The following is a 22,426-nucleotide window of genomic DNA, read 5'->3' on the forward strand; positions in this document are numbered from 1 at the left end:
CACCTTATGTGATCATGTCTTGTCTTGTCACTTTGTCAGGCTATAATAAAAACGATCATGTGCAAATCCTTTGTTGTATAACGTGCATGCATGCCTCATTGACATTGTTGGTTCACTACCGATTTATTTACTAAAAGGCTCAAACAGCAGCAACCAAAACCAACTAATAAACTATTGTTTTAATTTGAAGGTGAGCCATAGCCCATAGCCATTAATCTGAAAGGTTTTGGTCGGAAACTGACAAACTGACAGTGACGGACAGTGTGACAGGTGAGGTCACAGTTCACAGGTTAATTCAGTGCATGCGCAATGCACAACAAATGTACTGGTCAATAAGATGTCGGCTAATTCAGCTGTTATAAGGTTTGGCTTTGTGGAACACAAAAATTACATTTGCAAGGATAATGGGGGGAAAAAGCACAGTGCAAAGTGCAAGTTTTGTGGAAAATCATACTCTGAGACGTCAGGAACAACATCCACGTTTTCCCGTCATCTGTCAAGAGCCCACAAAGAAAAGTAAGTGTGATAGCCTATTAGCCTATAGTTGGTTTATTTTTGTATTTTTATTATAGTAATAACTAGGCTACTGTAGCCTAGGCCTACTATTGGTATTGGCATGATTCATGACATTCATGACATTTGCAACACTGATGCAAACGTGTGTGTATATGTCTGAGACTGATCAATGAATTCATAATAATTACCATACCATTCACATGCAATTGTTTCAGTCATTAAAGTAGCACATTGATGTGCTAGCTAGCTACAGTACAATAGTGGTTCCCTGTCATTATAAAGGAGAGTATAGTTTAACTAGTTTTCATTGTTCTAGTCTGTAAGGAACATTATACTCAACCATTGTTGTTTGGTCTAGGTTTACCATTGAATGAAATGTTATTCATTCAGTAAAAATAACGCATAGTACAGAATTTAATTATATGAGTTAGAGCTATTGCTCTGCCATTCATTAAAATATTAAAATATTTTTTTTAATGTCAAAAATAAAAACAAACCCAAACAAACAAACTGCATTTACATATTACATTATTAAATGATATGTCAGATGGGTGTTGACGATTAAATTGATAAAAAATGTATTATTTCAGGTACTTGGAGTACACGTCAGGGCTACAGAGAGACGACACACAGCCAAGTGTTTCATCCTTTGTCCAGACTGTGCAGATCTACAATCCAAATTCTTTAAGACAACGAGCCATCAGTGAAGCCCTTATTAATGACCTGATAATTGGATGCTCTCTGCCACTTTCTATTGTGGAAAAAAAACCTTTTAGACACTTCCTTAGTGTTCTAGACAGCAAGTACACACCCATCGCTAGAAGTACCATCAGTGAGAAGCGGATACCTGCCCTGGTCAGCAAGGTCAAAGAAACCATTATAACTAGTCTGGAGAGCCAGCCATCTGTGTCAGTTACAGCTGATATCTGGTCGGATCGCAAGCTACGCTCCTTCCTCGGAGTGACTGCCCATGTCTTCTGCAAGTCACATGGTCAGTACGAACTCGAGTCCTACCTGCTGGACTGCAAACGTTTCACAGGCAAACACACTGGAGATAGAATTGCTTCTGCTTTTGAAGAGATCACTGAAGAATATAATATCACTAAGAAGATCAGCTATATCATCACCGATAATGCAGCCAATATGAAACGTGCTTTCAAGGTTCAGTTTCCAGTTCCAGAACAGCATGAGCCTACTGATGAGTCTGACAGTGAGGAGGAGGACACAAGTCATTCAGAGGAAGATGAAGATGTAGAGGTACCTTGGTCCAGAGGTGAACGTCTGTCCTGTTTTGCCCACTCTTTACAGTTAGTGGTCAATGATGGCTTGAAAGAGGTTAAAGCCATCTCTCTGGCCATCGCCAAATCAACACAGTTAACGAGTACACTGCATCGTAGCACACAGTTTAAGGATTTGTTTGAGGAGGTGTTTGGTGCCAACAAGACTATTCCAGCTGCAAACAGTACTCGCTGGAACAGCACTTTCAAGCAAGTTCAGGGTCTGACAGCTTTGGATCACAAAAACCTCACAGACATGTGCAAAGAAGATTTTAAAACTTTAGTTTTTAGCACCCGTGAGTGGAACCAACTAAAAGAGTTGACTGTGATTCTGGCCCCATTTTCTGAGGCAACAGACCAAACAGAAGGTGAAAAGTCTGTTACCATCAGTATGGTGGTGCCAACTGTTCTGGACCTGAATACACACCTTCTCAAGATGGAAGAGACCCGGTTGGAGTGTCGGCCAATAGTCAAAGCCCTACGAGCTTCTCTGATGAAAAGGTTCTCAGGAATCTTTGTTAAACTAAAAATGGCAGAGGAAAGTGGAAGAGAAGAACCTTTCAATCACAGTGTCTACTTTATTGCCGCAATGCTGGATCCACAGTTTGGTCTCAACTGGGTGGACCTGGATGTTATCCTTGATGGGAGTGCAGCATCGCAGAAGAAGAGCAAGGACGAGCTGAAAAAGACTCTCACAGGTTAGTAGTGTAGAACTACTGTATACATTATTATACAATATTATCTCCCTCCCATTTCTTGTGTTTTGGTTAAACATTTTAAAACAGTATTTTGTTTGCTTTGTTCCTGTTTTTCAGACAATTTGATCCTGGAGGTGGAGCACATTGTGGCCGAGCAGAGTGGAGACCAAAGTGACGCTGCTGGCGCAGTAGCACTAGCTGATGAGGAAGAGCAGTTAGAGCCCAATGACTCACCACCGGCAGCGAAATGTCCACGCCTTTTGTCCCGCTACAAAGCGGTGAAAGCGCAAAGAAAACAGAGTTCAACAATCCAGGACAACCCAAGTATCGCATCACAAGTAAAACTGTACTTTGATACGATTGACAAAAATGATGTTGATGATGCCATTGAGTTCTGGGTTCAAAACCAAGAGGGATTCCCCCAAATGAGCACTTTAGCCATGAAGGTTCTGTCGGTCCCTGCCTCCTCAGCACCGGTGGAGAGAGTTTTTAGTGCAGGAGGCATTATTATGAGACCCCATCGTGCTCGCTTGGGTCACACCATGCTGTGTTCGCTTGTGTTTTTAAAATGCAACGGCGCTTTACTGTGATATGGCTACACATCGTCGTGATGATGCCATTGGGTTCCAAGACGACCTGAGGCCAATTCTAAAAATGCCCTCTCAATCTGTAGTTAATAGTTATCAAACGTTTTTGTGCCAAGGAATCAAGGCCATCCATAATTTGGCTGCAGAGTGCAGACCCCCCCTGAAAATATTTTGAGACTGAGAGAGAGACAAAGGGAGGGAGGGAATGAGGACAGAAAGGAGGAATTTTAGCATGAGTTCAAGTCCGTTGCTCTCCCCAGGTTGACGGAGGGTGTGTAGAGCCCAGGATCACATTAGATAATTGACACAGGGGTGAAAAATGGGTTACAAAATCGTGGGATAAAAATTATAGATTAAAAAAAAAGAAAGGAGGAATTTGTACTATATGGCTCAGCATCTCTAGAGAGACTCAGGTTTGAATTCAGGGCTTTTGTTTTGTCATGATGATCCTACTGCTCTGCGCAGCACATGCACACACAGTCACACACACACGCACGCACACACACACACACGCACGCACGCACGCACGCACACAGGCACACACACACACACACACACACACACACACACAGAGAGAGATCACTAATTGCCTATTTTTGAGAACCAGTGTCCAGTTCTAAACCAATGTTCTAAATGTTTTTGTTTGTGTTTAACTTCAAATAAATGTTGGTTGAGAGGACAGTTGTTTTGATGCGTATTATTATGCTTGATATTTAAAATAAATATTTGAATGAATCATGCTGTGTAGACAAGTATACCTAATTTTGAGCTGTTCCAAAGTAAAATGTGTTTCAGATCAAGATTGTTATCTGTACCTATTACCTAATAATACTACCTATCAAATAAGAGGGAAAAATAGTCTTGGTCTTGACTCGGTCTCGCCTCGCGGCAGTCTTGGTCTCGGTCTCGACCCTCCTAGGTCTTGGTCTCTGCCCCCTAGGCTCGCATCGGTCTTGGTCTTGGTCTTGGTCTCGACCCTCCAGGTCTTGGTCTTGGTCTTGGTCTCGGCCCCATAGGCTCGCATCGCTATTGGTCTTGGTCTCGGTCTCGACCCTCCAGGTCTTGGTCTTGGTCTTGGTCTCGGCCCCCTAGGCTAGCAGCGGTCTTGGTCTTGGTCTCGGTCTCGACCCTCCAGGTCTTGGTCTTGGTCTTGGTCTCGGCCCCATAGGCTCGCATCGCTATTGGTCTTGGTCTTGGTCTCGACCCTCCTAGGTCTTGGTCTTGTCTTGGTCTCGCTTTAGGTGGTCTCGACTACAACACTAATTCATAGTCTGGATTTTAGGTGATGGGGTGACCACCGCTTCACCCAAAACTACAACATGACGTCACTGAGCCGCGGTGAAAAGCAAACCACCGCCCTCACCAGCCCTTCTCTCTGTTTTTACTCACCACCGCGGAGCGGTGGTGGCGGTGGTGGCCGGGAACCAATCACATTGCCCGGAGCCTCCGGGCAATGTGATTGGTCTTGAAGTCGGGAGCGCGGTCCACTTGTTTTTGCAAGCTAAAAAAAAGAAAACAAAGCAGCTGGAAGAGAACGAAGGAATGAAACAATAGAGACAGCGACATAAATAGAATAGGAAATAAACATGAAAGGAGAAGAATAGAGGCACATAGGCAGTATACAGAAAGCTGAGGGAAAACAATTAAAATGAACGAATTTGAGGAGAACTTGGCCATGGAGGTTAGGAGGTATGAACACCTGTACAACCCGACCATGAAGTCACACAAAGACTCACAGCAGGCCTATAATTCGTGGAACGAAATAGGTCAAAATTTGAACACAACCGGCGTAATCTGCAGAGAAGTCTGGCAGAAACTGCGAGACAAGTTCACCAAGGCCAAAAACAGAATTAAAAAAAAGACAAGCGGTGATGCTGGAGGTGAGAAGAGCAAGACACCCTACCTATATGTTGCTCTTCAGTGGTTGGAGCCCCATATTAAACACAGGGCGACAACTACAAACATGCCACCCAATCAATCCAGGGTAAGCACTGCAGTAATATTGTAATGTAATATATGTTGAATATATATGTTGTTGATGCATGCCATGAATGCATTACCTGTAGCTTTGAGTTTGACCACAACCCACCATCTTCAAATCATATTTGATAGTTGGGCTCACTTTAGGAGTTGTATTTTGTGTTATGCACAATCATTTTAAACCATACCTCTGTACAAACTGTTAAATAAAATAGCCTAAGTAAATAAATACATCCAGGATACGCTATAGTATAGCAGCTATACGCAAGATTATCGATTTATTTGAACAACGTTGCCACCTTGTGGTTGGATACATGCATGCATGCATTGGCATGGCATGAAAAGGAAAACATACAGGTATGCATGATTCTATGATTACAAACGACATGATTAGGTTGGAATTGAGACATTTGCCAAAATAGTTTACATTATTTAAATTAATAAATAGTAAATACATAAATATATTAGGCATATGAAACTATTGTGTTCTGGCTGAAGTATCCATTTTGTTCATCAAATGTGATTTTGTGTTTAGTGAGTTTACAACACTTTGTTCTTTGTTTTATTTTCTAGGCACAAGAGGAAGAGCAGCTGTCCAGTGAGCCATCCACCAGTGGGGTGGTGGCCAGTCAGGACTGTCTGGCCTCTACTGCCAGTCAAGACTGTCTGGCCTCTACTGCCAGTCAAGACTGTCTGGCCTCTACTAGCACTGGCCAGACTGGCCACCATCTCCCCTACCCCACCATCTACCCTTCCAGTGATGAAGACGTGTCACAGACACAGTCAACCCTGGACTGGGATGATTTTGGAAGCACGGTATTGCAAAGAACAACTCCAACCCCATCCATCCCCACTCTTGCAATCCGTACCACTTCCACAGTCCCACGTCGTGCTGGCCCAGCCCCATCCATCCGCACTCCTGCTACAGTCCCACGTCATGCTGGCCCAGCCCCCACTGCTACAGTCCCACGTTGTGCTGACCCAGCCCTGTCCATTCCCACTCCTGCTACCTGTCCCACTCCGACTCCTTATACAGCCCCACGCCCTGGCACTTCCACTACTGCAGCTGCAGCTCCTGGCCCCTCAAACACCCCATCTGCTGCCGTTCGGTCTAGGAAGCGGAAGAGTGCCTCTTCCGACTTTGAGAGCATTCTTTCGACCCTAGACCGAAGGGCAGCAGAGAGGGATGCTCAAATGGAGGCAGCCAGGCAGAGGCGCTCGGATGTCATCGAGCAGATGTTGGGCCTGCAAGATGACTGCGGCAGACATGGCCTCCGTGTGGCAAGGTTCATGCGGTCTCTGCCACCAGCCCATCTAGTTAATTTTAAAGTGGGACTCCTCAGGCTGATGGAGAAGAGTGAACAGGCAGTGGAGAATGAAGTTCTAGAAAATGAACTATGAACTGCGTGTAGCATTTTTATTTGTTCCTAATTATTATAGTATTTATTTATTCTGTTTACATTTTCTACAAAGAAGAACAGGCACTTTAACATGTGGCTGCACTGTTGTCAGTCACAACAATTAAATGTTGGTTTTACATAACTTGTTTACATTGTTCTACACTGAGATGAGCCTTTACATATGGTTTTCCCTTTTTATATGAGCCTTTACTGTACATATGGTTTTCCCTTTTTACTTCCTTGATGATTTCCTTTTTTTTATTTTAGTGTATATTTGTACGTCTCTAAATGTTCTGATTAATTGAAAATGGTTAATTGTTTAATGCTTTAACATGGTCGTCCACAGTAAGTTTTTGTATCGACTCTTGTGCTTTAGTTTGACATGTACGATGTACCCATACTGCAAATAAAAACATTAATAACATTATGTCCTATGATCGCAGTTTATATGAAAACCTTTAACCCATTTAGACCTGGGAACGATTGGGAACGATTCTACAAATGTCTTCTAAATCCTGACAGTTTTCTGACAGTGGTTCTCAAACATTTTCATGTCAAGGGTTTGTATTTGACCGCCACACATTTTAATCAACTCAATTGATAGTGTACAGATTTAGGCTAGACAAGATTAGATTTAATATCTCAAACACACACACACACACACACACAATCTAACTTTCAACAGCAACATATTGTAATAATCTATTGCATTAATAAGTTTGACCCCCTAACCCTAGAGTAAAGACATATGCCTAAATAGCTTTCCATCTCACTGGTGTTTTTTATTGGCAGTCATGTTGAAAACAGAGAATATGCTCCATGAGCAGAGGTAAGGACTGTAAATTCCAAATGGCCAACACGAGAGAAAAGTAACATGCACAAACATCAGTAGCATTGCATTACATATGTTATACAAAGTAAAACTGTACCAATTCCATTTCCCCCTCTATGAGTGTGTCTGTTTTATATGTAACACCAGCACCTAAAAATCTACTCAAGAAAGCACAAGAAAGTGGTTCTGATCCATATCTAGCTCTACTGAGTTACCGAGCATCACCACTAGAACATGGAATGTCTCCAGCTGAGCTACTGATGGGACGCAGACTACGAACCACACTTCCTCACACTGTAAAACAGAAAAAGCATAACATCGTGAGACAGAAACAGAAGTGTCTGCAAAACAGACAGAAAGCAAACTATGACAAAGTGTCAAAATGTTTAGTGCCGCTGCCAAAACATGACACAGTGAGAGTTGAAGATTCTAACTATTGGAACAAGAAAGCCACAGTTTTGAAGGAAGTGGGTCCTAGATCGTACACTGTCAGGACAGAAGATGGGCAAGTGCTGAGAAGGAATCGAAGGATCTTGTTGAAATCACCAGAGACACTAGAACAAAATGAACAGTCAGCTGATGATGAAGTTTGTACCACAGCAGCACCACCGGCTGAGCTGGCAAACTTGTCACCTCCAGCTGACCAGACAACTTCAACTGACCAGACACATGTACTGAGAAGGTCAACACGCCAGTCGAAACCACCTGACAGACTGGTACTCTAACTAAAGGACAGCCCCAGAGCTGTATCTATTTGCATTGAAACTAAAAAAGAAAAAACACTTATACTTTTGAGCACGCATTTAAAAAAAGAAAAAAATGGACATTGATATGTGTTATGCATTTGGAATAGCAACAGTTGAGTAACAATTCACAGAATGTGTTGTGTGATAAAGAGTATAAAGACATTTTAGTATAAAATTAGTAAATTATAAACAGACAATAGCATTATAAACAATAATCAATAACATTATAAACAGAAACATTACAGTGGGCACCCCTGCCCTAAACATTCAGACGACCCCGCCTGACCACAGTATCTTGCCATGGGACACGCCCCTGTGGTGTCTGGAAGTACTCTGTGAAGTCCCCTCTGACACGCTTCCCTGCAGTGGTTTTCCCACTGTCTGTCATCCTTGCCGGGTGTATGAGGTTGGTGTCTCCTTCAACCTGCCTCCTCCATTCCCCTGGCAGCATGTCCCCAGAAGCAGTGTTGCCGTCTGCGAAATTCGCTGGGAGGTACCTTGGGATATAACAATTATAGATGTTGATGATGTAATAATCAAAGAAATCCCCAATTTCAAAATTAATTAATTCCCCTCCATCAGGCACCCAGGCTGGCCAGGGACCCTAAACCTATTTTGCCATTTTTTACTATAAACCTTTTAAAATAGTTAAACTAGCCAATCTGCATCGTTGTGAGCTTGTAGATCGGCTATTAAGGGTAAGATAGGGCCTACAGATAGAGACATATATTTTGACGTCATTTAATATTTGTTTAGGACAAAGTTTGTGGACGGACACTAAAAGTATGACATCACAGGTCCTCTAACATTTTGGGTGACTGGGTCCCTGACCTTATCTGTGGAAACGAGTCAACATAAATATCATGCCTCAACTCCTACTATTCCAAGTGCTTATCAGGACTGCTTGCCAGTTCAAATATCATGATTTTTGCGGGTCGCAGGCAGCCTGAAAAAGGTTGTGAACCAGTTTTAAATAACGGTTCATAGCTACATCACCACATTACCTTGAAGCCTGAGTGTTGGCCGCATCTGTGCAGGTCAGATAATTATGCAAAGCCACACAGGCGTGCACAACGTGTCCGGCCTTCTCCGGAGTACATTCAAGGGCCCTGCCCAGGATCCTCCACCTCGCCGCCAAAATGCCGAATGCATTTTCAATGATCCTTCGGGCTCTAGAGTGGCGATAATTGTACACGCGCTTCTCCTCTGTCTGATTGCGACCTGTATATAAGAGGTAAACAAAGCAAATGTCATGTGCTATTTACTGTCACAGCATGTTTTGGTATAGAGTTAAACTGTATCAGTGCACACGGGAGAGAAAAGAGGGTGTAAAATGTGTATGGCATAATGGCACTAATGGCAGTATTAGAAAGTTAACTAGATAATTGTGACAAACGTATATATATATATATATAGATCATGGCAAATTATCCTTATATCCAGCCCTGTCCAGACCCCCACCCCCCAAAGCAGTAAACCTACAACAGTGGTTCTAGCGGACACTTGAGTATGTGAGCAGCAAAGTTTTGAAGTCAGGTTACAGTATTAACTACATACTTGAATAGGGGCTCAGTAGGTTGGGAAGCATGGGGAAGGCTGCGTCGCCCAGAAAAACGTGTGGTGTCTTTATCGTCCGTCCAGGGAGGGCTTCGGGAGGGGGTAGCTGAATCTCGCCTCTGTGAAGACGTGAACCAAAGGCACTGTCTTGGAAGACTCCACCATCACTTTCTCTGCCTGTGAGAGAAATAATAAACATCACAATTGTCAAAAATATAATTAACAGATTAGCAACACATGCTTCTCATTAATGTATTACTAGTGGATTAGTAGGACTACTGATGTGCCATTGAATGTATTCTCTATCCCAATGTTCTACACATTTAAATGTACTGTATATGACAGTATTTCAGCATGTATTAAACAAGTGTCTTAGATAATCTGAATGATCCAAGTCTATTCACTGCATACAGGCCGGGGTAACAGGTCTGGTGTATATTTCCATCCTACAAACATTAAATTCCCATTGACAATGAATGGATTTTACATCATAGTGTCTGAGCAAATATGCAGTTTATTTCACGTCGATGAAGATGATAAGAGACACAGGTGTGATTATGTTTTACTACTTTCAAAATGACCAGCTCAACAAGGTCTAGCCTTGTGGACCTTGTATTGTACTGTATTTCCCTATGCTTGTCCATGCAAACTGTTTAAGTATTCAATCAATCAATGCATAGCCTTTGTGGTCTACTGGTACATGTAGATCACAAATTCACAATCTACCTTTTGGGCACACCTGCTGTACATGCATCACTGCAGTACAATCCAAGTTCACTGGGTGCCATAATTAGGTCCCATCAATATTCAATACAGGCAGTCATTGTCAATGATCATTACAATGTCAATGGAATGTAAAGCATGAATTCTGCCACGGTATCACTATCAACACTTTTTTAAAGACAATAAATAAGTTTTGATATGACATACCATATGCCCCGATGTCTACCATCGTGAAACGGTAGCGTGCGTCGCAAACTGCCATCAATACGATGCTGTGGTGTCCTTTATAGTTGTGGTAATCACTACCAGCATTTGGTGGAGCCTTGATATTCACATGTTTCCCGTCGATCGCTCCGACACAGTTGGGGAAATTCCACAGATTCCAAAAATCAACGGCAATGTCCCGGAATTGTGTAGCTGACGGAAAGTAAACAAACTCATCGTTCAGGGCCAACCAGATGGCTTCGGTGACCTCCGAAACAATGCTACATACCGTGGAGACACCCATTCTATAGTTTGTGGCAGCCTTTTGATGGGACGTGCCACAAGCAAGAATGTCCAGGGTGACTGCCACTCGTTCTGCCGGGGAAATTGGGATTCTGTGGTTTGAACCATGTTCAATGAATGGCTGGACGCGTCGGACAAGGTCGTCAAAACGAACTGCTGACATCCTAAATGTTGAGAAATGTCTCTCCTCGTCCATTTCCCTCATTTGATTTACCAACAGACCCCAGTCGCCTTCCCCAGGCCGTGTTGTGTTCAGCGGCCTCACATACCACCGCCGCTCACTCGCCATCTCCTCCCGCTCTTCCTCCACCAAACACCGCAACGCCAAATCCTCTTCTTCCTCTCTCTGAAATAGGAGCCTCTCCTCCTCCTCCTCCTCCTCCAACAACTCGTTCACCACCGCCATCTTTGCTGCCATATCCATGTTATTTTCTGCTTCATCCATCGCTGTTCTTTCTCCCTCCATTTTCTCAAATTCTCTACCCACAATGCAATGCATAGGGAGCTATCCTGAAGACCGATTTCAGAGTGGGCGGGGTGGCGAGGCGGGGGAGGGGACGGGAGGGAGGGGAGGAGACGGCAGGGAGGGGAGGGGAGGGGAGGGGGGGCACGGTGACGGTGATCGTAGACTATGAGCAGCGACCACCAAACCACCGCTCCGGTGGTCAGTTCACCACCGGAGCGGTGGTCACCCCATCACCTAAAATCCAGACTATGTATGAGCCTTTACAGGGAGTGATCAAGACAGCGCAGTGGTTCATTGGCTCTCCATTACCACACCTGAGTGACATTTACTCAAGCCGTCTCCACAAGCGAGCCTTAAAGATATCCAAGGACCCCTCATTCATCCCTTTTGGAGGCATCAAGTACATAGTTCAGCTGAAAAACAGATTGGAAAAACACAGTTAAAAACAATAGATAGTCAAATTAAAAGAATGAACACAAGTGAGAATACAGTAGATATATTCCGACCAACCAGCATTTGTTGACGTGGTTGCATCGCCCTGGACCAGTCTGCACCAGACCAGTATGAATGGTCATTCAGCAAGTCAACTGTTAATTGAAGGAAAAGGGACATGCATATGGAGAGGCAATTCAATATTTTGGCTATATTCCTTACTACCACAGCTTCAGGCAAAACTGCATTTTAATGTACCTTGGAAGCTACTTGCTGGAGAGATGTCCATTCCTGACTCTATGGAGAAGAATATGGAATTATTCAGAAACTACATACTGTAGATAGTCTATACCATTCATAATTGTATTAACAGTACCTCTGAAATCAGGCCTGATGAACGGCTTCAACTGAATAACATTCGTTTTTGTTTTCAGCAGGGTGCCCGTCGTCATGTTGGACAGACTCGCGACACCCTTTGCTGAAATGGAGGCTACAATGTAGGGCCCATTCCATTCTGGCTCGAGTCGCCCTCCTTTTCGGCCTTCCTTCCTTTTGTTGGCCTTCAGGACCTCGTCTCCAACTTTAAAAGAGAACGACTTTACATTCTTCCCTTTGCGGTTCTCGTATTCCTTTTTTTGGATATCCTGGGCCATTTTGATGTTGTGGTAGATCTGGGGAAACAAAAATAATAATAGTTTTCTTTTTCTTTTTTTTACTTAAATTTTTATCCCACGATTTTGTAAACCAGTTTTTCTTTTCACCCAGTGCCAATTGTCTAATGTAATCCTGGGCGCTACACTTCCTCTGCCAACCTGGGGGGGCAGCGGACTGACCTCATGCCTCCTTCTATGCATGAGGAGTCCAAGCTGCTTCTTTTCACCTGACAGAGGGGAATTTCCCCGGCTGGACGTAGCGCGTGGAAGGGACACGTTATTCCGGCCAGTTCCTTTCCCCTCCATCAGGCTTAAATCTTCTTCCTTTCTAGGGCTTCAGAACAAAAGGTCCATTCACTGACACACAGGTATAGTATAGTTCTTACTTACTCCACAGGGTGGGGGATTTAGGGGTACAGCCTTCAGTTTACAAGCCACACTTTAACACGTCATGTCCAGCCGAGCCCAACTGACCTTTTCCAGGCATCAGAGCAAAGCTGCTAGAACTAGAACATTTCACCATCACCTTTGCATGCATATCAGCAATGTCTTTGGCCTTGGTCTCCAGGTGCTCCTCCGTCACATCCTCACAAATAGGGTTCTCATCATCCGCTGGTTCTGTGGCATTAATGAGACCAGGGACGCGAGGGTGTCGCCCGAATAGTGCACATACCCAGGGGGCAAAGTGGTTTTACAGACTTGGAGTGTTGTAAAAGGTTGTTCACCAGAAATGATATCTAGGACCATCACTGATCACAACCTAGGTGGACAACCTGGTCAACTAGCTACTGGAAAGCTACAGGGTGGGTTCAAACAAATCCCACCCCAATCTCTGAAAAGGCAAATCCGAATAGGGCAAAAGAGACAAAAAAAAGCCTATAACTTGATAATGCTCACTCTTATCTTCATCAAATTAGCTGTGGTATGAACCAGGAGCCTACCCTACATCACCAAATAGTCAGAATGCAATTTGCCATAAGAAATACTGAAATATTCCCCTTTAAACATGTTTTAGTTCAGGCGGAAATTTATTTTTTGTGGTTAGGACTCATTTACTTTCTCTCATTTACAAGAAAAACAGATTTACAGTACTCAACTAAGCTGTTTACTGCATTGCCTAGGGTGCTATTAAACAATAACCAGTGGATGTGTGGAGATAACTAATACAATTTTATTGCAAATCAGATTTCTTTAGACATACAATAGTATTGGGGGGTTCTCACCAAACTCTTCAAGTGCAGGTATATCCAGCTTCATGCTGCTCTTGAACCATGCCTTCTTTCCAGTGAAAAATTGATAACTAGTGATATCTCTACCACTCAGACTGTGGACGAAGGGCATGGCACAACACTGCGAATGTCCCAACGCCACTACCATTTCATGTATAGGCAGGTATGCATTCTGGGCTGTTCTTACCCACAGCTCTGGGAGGTCGCTGAGGTATGTTGCACCATAATACAGGCACAAGTTAATGATGTCGGTGTCATTTGCATGTATGACAACTCTGTCAACTCCTTCATTCTTGACACTGTAGAGGGTGTGGAGTATTATCCTAGTGTCTGCCTCCTGCTGTGTGGATTCCAGAGCAGGAACATCCATAACTGAACCTGCTGTGAGCACCACACTCTTTGTCTCTTCTGTGAATCCACCACCCAGATAGAGATGGGTTGGGCCAAGAGCAGGCTCCAGTTGCTCATTCTCACACCATTTATCACAGAGGAAGTTGAGGAAGTTTGCTTTGTTAGCTGACACTGCAAAAAACTCCTTTGGATCAGGAGCTGTGTACTGCTCACTGACTTCATATACTCTGGCTGATTTTGATGGGCCGTATCTCTTTTCCTGTTCAGCTGACTTAAGACTGGATTTACTGTACCTGTCACAACAAAAGTGTATGATCTCAGAGCCAGCAGGCACATCATTCAGCAGCAGGTGTTTGTATCGCTCAGCAATGGTTCCAAATCTTTCACCTTTGTGAAAAGACCATTGTCGAATCGCACACATAGCATCAACGACTATTGCTGTCTTTTTGTCATTTTGAGGTAGATCAGGGATGCTTGTAACTTTTGTCTCCTCTTTCAGGATCTTCACTAGGCTTGCTTTGGTACCCGTTCTCATACCGCCATCTTCCTGGAAGAGGGATGGGGGAAGGTCACTGCATTCATGGTTGCCTATGAAGTCAACAATGTCCAGTTCTCCACCACTGGCAATGATCTGTGTCATGCGAAGAAGGGCAGTGACTTCATTGCTCTTGCCAGGTGCAGAAGATTTCCCCCTGGACTTCTTTGGCTTCATGTTCTGTGTATGGAAGGTGTTAAGCTTCACAATATGTGTCTTCTTCTGTTCACTGGACAGTGAATCAGACAGTGCCTTCAGACCAATTACTTTCACGCTGGTCAGGTTGTCCTTGACTGTGGAATCTGCACACTGTCCAGTTGATATGTTGATCAGTGATGTTGAGGCTGTTGTGAATGGATTGGTCTCTACTGCTGCCATGACCTTGACTACCATCTCTGCATCCCTGGTGACACGTCTCAAACCAGATTCATGGTGTGGGCTGGAGGAATGGAGGTGCAGCATAGACTTCAGCTCTGCAGAGACAGCTGCAGTGAGTGGTTTTGTGTAGACCCACTTCATCCGAGCAGCAGAATTTAGGGTAATGCCATCCAGACCACTTGCCTCTTTGGCATCTGCATTATAAGTCTGCTCCAGAAGCATGTCAGGAGAGACCCCATTGTGGTTGCCATTTGCTCTTCTCCCAACAAATGCACCTGCCATCAGTGCTTCATGTACCTCTGGAGCCGTTTCTGGCAGTCCCTTCATCTCTGCCAAATACAGAGGCAAAGACTGCTGTCCATATTTGTAGTGCCCTGCTGCAGTGAGGTATGGTAGCATCCGTGCTGATTCACAGAGATGTCCTACCCAGTTACCCTCTCGCTGGTAGTATATAAACCTGTGCAGAATGTCATCTCCAGGAAGATTGACCAGAAAACTGCTGTTGGCTGGTCATTCAGTGATTCCTGGAAAAGCAACATCTGCCCTCGTAGGACTGATAACTGTGGACTTGAACTCTGGATGATCTCTAACTTCTGAGTGGGAGTGGTGTCTTTGTCAAACAACGTCTTCAAGACATTTTCCATCTGTGACTGCCAGTGTGTTTCTCTGTCTGCTGCCCAGGCTTCAAATGCTTGCCAGTACAGTCGCCACATGGCCTCACTGAGGATTCTGAGGGCATGCATGGTTTGGTAGTAGTCAGCCTTCTCACCAAACATCTTCTTGGCAGTCCCTTCCTGACACAGACCAGCTGCGACAAGAAGATCTTCAGCACCTGCATCCCTTATGATCTTGCAAACAGCCTTCATATAGTTATGAGCTTGGTGAAAGCCTCCCAGTAGCAACACTACATTGCAGAACTCGTCTCTGTGCTTGTCTCTGATAGCAACAGCGAGTTCATATGTAGCCTGATCTCCAGTAATAATGGTATACTTGTCTCCCAGTGCATGCGATGTCCTGACCAGCCGTTTCATCTCTTCTTTGAGGACAGTGGGATCGGTTGGAGATGCTGGGATTAGAGGAAGATATCCAATGATGCTGGCCGGTCTGTATGGGTGGAGGTCTGCACAGAAGGCAGAAAATCCAGGCAGTCCTGCCTCTGCATCTGGAGGAGCATCCAACAACTGTGACGTTGTTACCATTCGTGCTAGGTGCCACACAAGCAACAGGTCCTCAGCTGTACCATCTGAGGAAGTTACCAGACTCTCTAGCTTCTCAATGTGCTCAAGTGATCTGGAACTCTGTCTGTCTTTAGCTGAGATATAACACATGGAAGCAGGTGGATCAGCAACATCAGAGAGAGTCTTTCTTCTGTCAGAAGAAGAATTGGGGACATGGTGTCTTTGTTTTCTATTATGATTGCAGTGGTGGCATTGAAACTCCCACCCTCTAGTGTCTTCTTCTTCCAGTCCAGATTGTCCATGGCAAACACATGGGGAATCTTGCAGTTTTTCATCATTGTTTCTGGCACGTACACACCATCAGTTTCAACCTGCAGCATGACTTTCTCACTCTCTGCTGTCAGCTGACGCTGCAGACGTTCATAACTGATTCCAAGCCCCAGCCTGTTGTTCAGCGTAATTAGTGATTTACTACGTGTCTGATTGAATGTGTGGTAGGCAGTGGCTATTCCCAAAGGTGTAGGTACCTCAGTGACATGCTGTAGTACATGCTGTGACATAATGATAGCTTTCTCTGCTGTTGGCTGATCAACAATGACTCTTCCATCAACACTGGGTTTTGGTCTCTTGTCTTTAAGCAGCATGGCTGTGAAGTTGAAGAGTGAGTCAGGAACTATGTCATTAGCAGATGCTAATGATATCTCTGTTGAATCTTTCTTAAGAATTTGCCTTTTGCAATTCACACAATCTTCTCGAATAATTTTTGCAGCTTGCTGCAGTGTATGGTATTTCTCATCCTCTGCATGATCTCCTTCTAGTTGCTTCAGCTTCGCTAGGGCATCACCAAGGGGTACACCTGATGCACATATGAAACCTGAACCAGACGTCTGTTTAAGGATTGAAACGCGTGCACCATAATGTTTCTGTAGCTTCAACTTCAGGTTATCCGATCGGTACTGATCAGCAGTTTTGACGCCAAGCTCCATTAGAATTTGTCGGTACCTGTCACGCAATGATTTCACTAGGAAACCTGACAGGTCATGGAAAAGAGGAGCCTCCAGCTCTTCCATGAGGCGGCTAAATGCAACAGTATACAGGTCCAGCCTTTGCTTTCCAGTATGAACGCGCTGGGCCTTGAAGTTGTTCATGCATGATTTGTAATAGGCTATATCATTGGCAACCATGTCATGACCGTGCCCAATCAATCTGAGTAATATGTCATCTCTACCAAGCTTCTTTGCTTTCTCTTCAATGGCCTTTTGGCTGTTTTTTGTGGAGACCTTAGAGGTTGGCTCCTTTCCCCGAAACCACTGTTTATTGCAGATGACACAACTCTTCTTGGCTGTGTGTCTCCTGGTGAATTTGACAGCATGTTGTGAAGAGCTGGGTACTGGATTAGACAAATCTTCTGCTCTTGCACCCACATCAGATAGCCGTTTCTTCTCAGCGTAAGTGTAGCTCTTCTCGTTCATGTACCAGTTCCGACATTTGGGGTGCCACTTTGGCTTACTGTCTTCCAACCATTTTTCTGATGCAGACTCATGGTGCAGTCTTTGGAAGACCTCGTCTTGACGAGCATTCATGGCTTTTATAAACTTGGATTTTGTTGTGGGATTAGTACATAAAAGGTCTTTAGCAGACTGTCCTTGACATATGATACACTTTGCGTAGTCTGTGCCTTTGTCTTCACAACTCTTCTGCTTCAGGGACATGGCACTGTCTGCCAGACGTTTCTTTGGTTGGCTTGTCATCTTGCTACAGGCAGAAACATACAAAATAGACAAGTGAATAAAATTGTGACTGATTACAATAGACGGTAGTATATAAAGTACATCATATCTTAAGCACAAGTTGCGCCGTCTGGCTCAATATACTCACTCTATTTTTTCTTTGTGGTAATTAAAGCACCCGTTCCATAAAGGCATTGATCCCAAAAAGCACTGCACAATTTAAAAAAGAAAAAGAAAATAGACGCATGAATTCTCCATATCAAATGATAACAAAATAATATATTGGTAAAAAAATAACAATACAGTAGGCTACAAGGAACTTACAATATATTTCAGAATGTAGTCTTACAGTAAGTAAGAGTGCTTGCTAGCTAGCTAGCTAGCTATTGCTGGAACGTCTGTGAACATTGAAACAACAAAAATTAGTCTACTGTCCCAGTCAGGGTGCTCACACAGGGTGATAACACAAACTTGACAGACAGAAGGAAATCCTTATTACGTAACAAGGGTCAGGATTAGCCTCTTGCCCTTTTTATTTTTTACAGGTGAAAATGGAGCGAAAATTGGAACCATATAAACATACATTCACCGATAACCTCATAAATTGTGTAGGCTACATATATTCAAGCTTAAATCTTACTTACTATACAGGCATGTTGCATCAATGAAATCCAAAGAATGGAACTCTCATCAGGAGGGCATTGTGTACTCTGCAAGCAACATGAAGTGTCGGCCTATAGTGCCTCTGCTTGATAGCAAAGTAACAACACCTGTGTTGATTAGTGTATGAGCTGAGGCTGCTTAGATTATTAAGGACTGCTACAATACACCAACTGGTTATTGCTAACAGCATCCTGGGCAATGCAGTAACATCTTATTTGACATAAATTTATGTTTTTCTTGCAAATGAGAGAAAGTAAATGAGTCCTAACCACAAAAAAACAATTTCCGCCTAAACTAAAACATGTTTAAAGGAGAATATTTCTGTTGAGATGATCTTTATTGTATGTATGTTTATGCAATGCTTTTATACTGAAGTGCTACACCGGAAGTACCGGATATGCCTATCAACTCACGAGTATATAATGACTAATAAAGACACTTGTATTATCATGGATACGAGCTGAATGTATTGCTGCCTCCTGAGTACTTATTTACGTTCCTCCATTATGAGTGTTTAGCCCGACTAGCTCCGGACATCTACCTTACTGCTGCTATGGCAGCTGCTCTGCCAACAGGTTATGGGCCCAGCAGGACGAAAGATGATGGAAACCGGTGGAGTCGGATTTGTTTTGATGGAGATGAACGGAACTTCGAATTATGGTTGGTGAAATTCCTCGGGTACCTAAGACTGAAAAAGCTGAAACACACCATACTGTACGAGCCTTATATCGACGACGAAAACGTGCTCGATGAGGACGAAGCAGCCGCGAGAGACGCTGCAGCCGAAGCAAGAGCCGCTGAGGACGCCGAGAAAAATGAGGAAGCATATGCCGAACTAATTCAAGTTCTCGACGATACAAGTTTGTCATTGATTATACGAGATGCAGCAGATGATGGGAGGAAGGCGTTGCAGATTCTGAAAGATCACTATGCCGGTAGGGGAAAACCAAGAGTGATAAGTTTGTACACAGAGCTGACGTCGCTCCAGAAGGCTGCTAACGAAACGATCACAGACTATATTATTCGAGCCGAAACAGCTATTACAGCACTGAGGAATGCAGAAGAGATTTTGAGTGACGGCTTACTGACAGCTATGATTCTGAAAGGGCTACCAGAATCGTATAAACCATTTTCCATCCACATCACACAAAGTGACGACAACATCACCTTCGCCGAGTTTAAAAACAAACTGAGGAGTTACGAAATCACTGAAAGGTTCAACAGCAATTCCAGGGATGACAACGTGATGAGAATAAGAGGCACGGACAAAGACGTGAGACTGTCCTGTTACAACTGCGGCCAGAGGGGGCATAAAGCTTTCGAGTGTGAAGATGCTGCCGGTCAGAGAGAACAGAGACAGTGGTGCAGTCTTTGCAAAAGTCCCACGCACAACGATACCACCTGCAGGCGGAGAAGACGGAGAGATAACGTCAACGTGACGCAGGATGAAGAGGCGCACACGTTCACCTTCAAGGTGGGCCAGGTGAATCGCGACTTGGACGGCACCGGGAGACCGAAGCAGAGACTATGTCAGGGCACTGCTCTGAGCATCGGGCTGATGGTCGACACCGGGGCTACGTCACATATTGTGACCGACGTGAAGAAATTCCGAAACTTCGACGAGAGTTTCGAGCCACGGAAACATGTTCTGGAGATGGCTGATGGAGTGAGGGCCTCTGGCATAGCGCTGAAGAGAGGTGCTGCAATAGTTTACCTGATAGATGACAAGGGCCGAGAGGTGGAAACTATGCTGAAGGGGGCGCTGTATGTTCCATCCTTTCCCCAAAACATTTTCTCGGTGAACGCAGCGATATCCAACGGAGCCACAGTCTTCTTCAAAGAGAGACAGAACAAGCTCATCCAAAAGGATGGTACGACATTCGACATTAAGGTACATGACAGGTTGTTTTACTTAAACACTGTGGAAAAGATTACTAATGTTGATGAATGTCATGGGTGTTATGATCTCAAAACGTGGCATGAAATTCTAGGACATTGTAACTACGAAGATGTGTTGAAATTGCAGAATGTAACTGAGGGTATGGAAATCAAAGGCAAGGTTGATATTTCCAAATAATCATGTGAAGTGTGCACAAAAGGTAAATTTGCTCAGAGCCGAAACAGAGAGCCAGACCAAAGAGCTAAAGCTGCACTAGAACTTGTACATACTGATTTATCTGGACCAATCGATCCAACGGCTAGAGATGGATTCAGATATACTCTAGCATTTACTGATGATTATTCAGGAGCAACTTTTGTTTATTTCTTGAAATCTAAGAGTGACACAGTCAAAGCTGCAGAGAAATTCATTGCTGATGTTTCACCTTATGGGAAAATTAAGTGTATTCGATCAGATAATGGTACGGAGTATACATCTGGTCACTTTCAAGCATTGCTAAGCAAGAATGCCATCAGACATGAGACCTCAGCTCCTTATTCACCCCATCAGAATGGGACAGCTGAAAGAAATTGGAGAACGCTGTTTGAAATGGCCAGATGCATGCTAATTGAGTGCAATTTACCAAAATAATTGTGGACCTATGCAGTAATGACTGCTGCTGTCATTCGAAATAGGTGTTTCAACAAGCGTGTAGGACAGACCCCATATTATATGCTGACAGGAAAGAAGCCAAACCTTTCGAGAATGAGAACATTTGGGTCCCCATGCTATGCATACAAGCAAGACAAGAAAAAGTTGGATTCACGATGTGAAGAAGGTATCTTTGTAGGCTATGACAAATACAGCCCAGCTTACTTGGTGTTTTACCCTGACACAGGGAAAGTAACTAAACACAGATTGGTAAAATTCATTCAGAAGAGTGTCGCCGAGAGTCAGACTCAAACAGGGCAAGATTTTGAGGATGGTGTTTGCAGTGGGATTCAGAAGAGTGTCGCTGAGAGTCAGACTCAAACAGGGCAAGATTTTGAGGATGATGCTTGCAGTGGGAGTGGAGCTGTAAATGACCTACCTGAAGTTGAGAAAAACAATGAGACACAAGAACAAGAGTCAGAGATGAGCGAACTGGTTGATAGTCAGGCAGGTGAAAGCAGCCAGAGTGCAAAATATCCCAAAAGAGAAGTGAAACCACCTCAATATTTAAAGGATTATGAGTGTCAAGTAAAATCTAATGACCAGGATGATATAACCTTTGATTATTGTTATAGAGTCATTTGTGATGTGCCACACACAGTAAAGCAGGCTATGGCCTCACCTAACTCTGAGTTATGGGCAAGAGCTATGGATGAGGAAATTGAATCACTAAAGGAAAATGACACGTTTACCCTGACTAAACTGCCAGAAGGCAAAGAAGTAGTGGGGGGTAGATGGGTTTATGCTTTAAAAACAAATGCAGATGAATCTGAACAATTCAAGGCACGTTATGTAGCCAAAGGTTTCAACCAAAAACCAGGTGTGGATTATGAAGAAACTTTTTCACCTACAGCAAATCTGACTAGTGTAAGGGTATTGATGCAAAAAGCAGCACAAGAGAATATGATCTTACATCAAATGGACGTCAAAACAGCCTACCTACATGCACAAATAGATTTCGAGATTTACATGAGACAACCAGAGGGATATGAAGTCACATCTGAAAATGGGGACATGCTGGTTTGTAAACTGAAGAAATCTTTGTATGGTTTAAAACAATCGGGTAGAAACTGGAACAAGATGTTGCATGATTTTTTGACTGAAAATCAATTTATTCAGAACCCAGTTGATTATTGTGTTTACACAAGGGAAATGAAGGATCAGAAGGTATTCATTTTATTTTGGGTCGATGATATAATTATTGCAACAAGTGATGACAATGTGATGACTGATGTCAAAGAGATGCTTACAGCAAAATTCAGAATGAAAGACTTGGGCAAATTGAGACATTTTATTGGTATTGATTTTGAACAGGGTAATCATTGTGTGACTATGTCACAAAATAAATATGTTGACAAAATACTGACTAGGTTTAACATGCAGGACTGCAAGCCAAGG

Source organism: Protomyctophum bolini (assembly GCF_963924005.1).
Source record: "Protomyctophum bolini genome assembly, chromosome: 18".
In the NCBI taxonomy this organism is placed as follows: Eukaryota; Metazoa; Chordata; class Actinopteri; order Myctophiformes; family Myctophidae; genus Protomyctophum; species Protomyctophum bolini.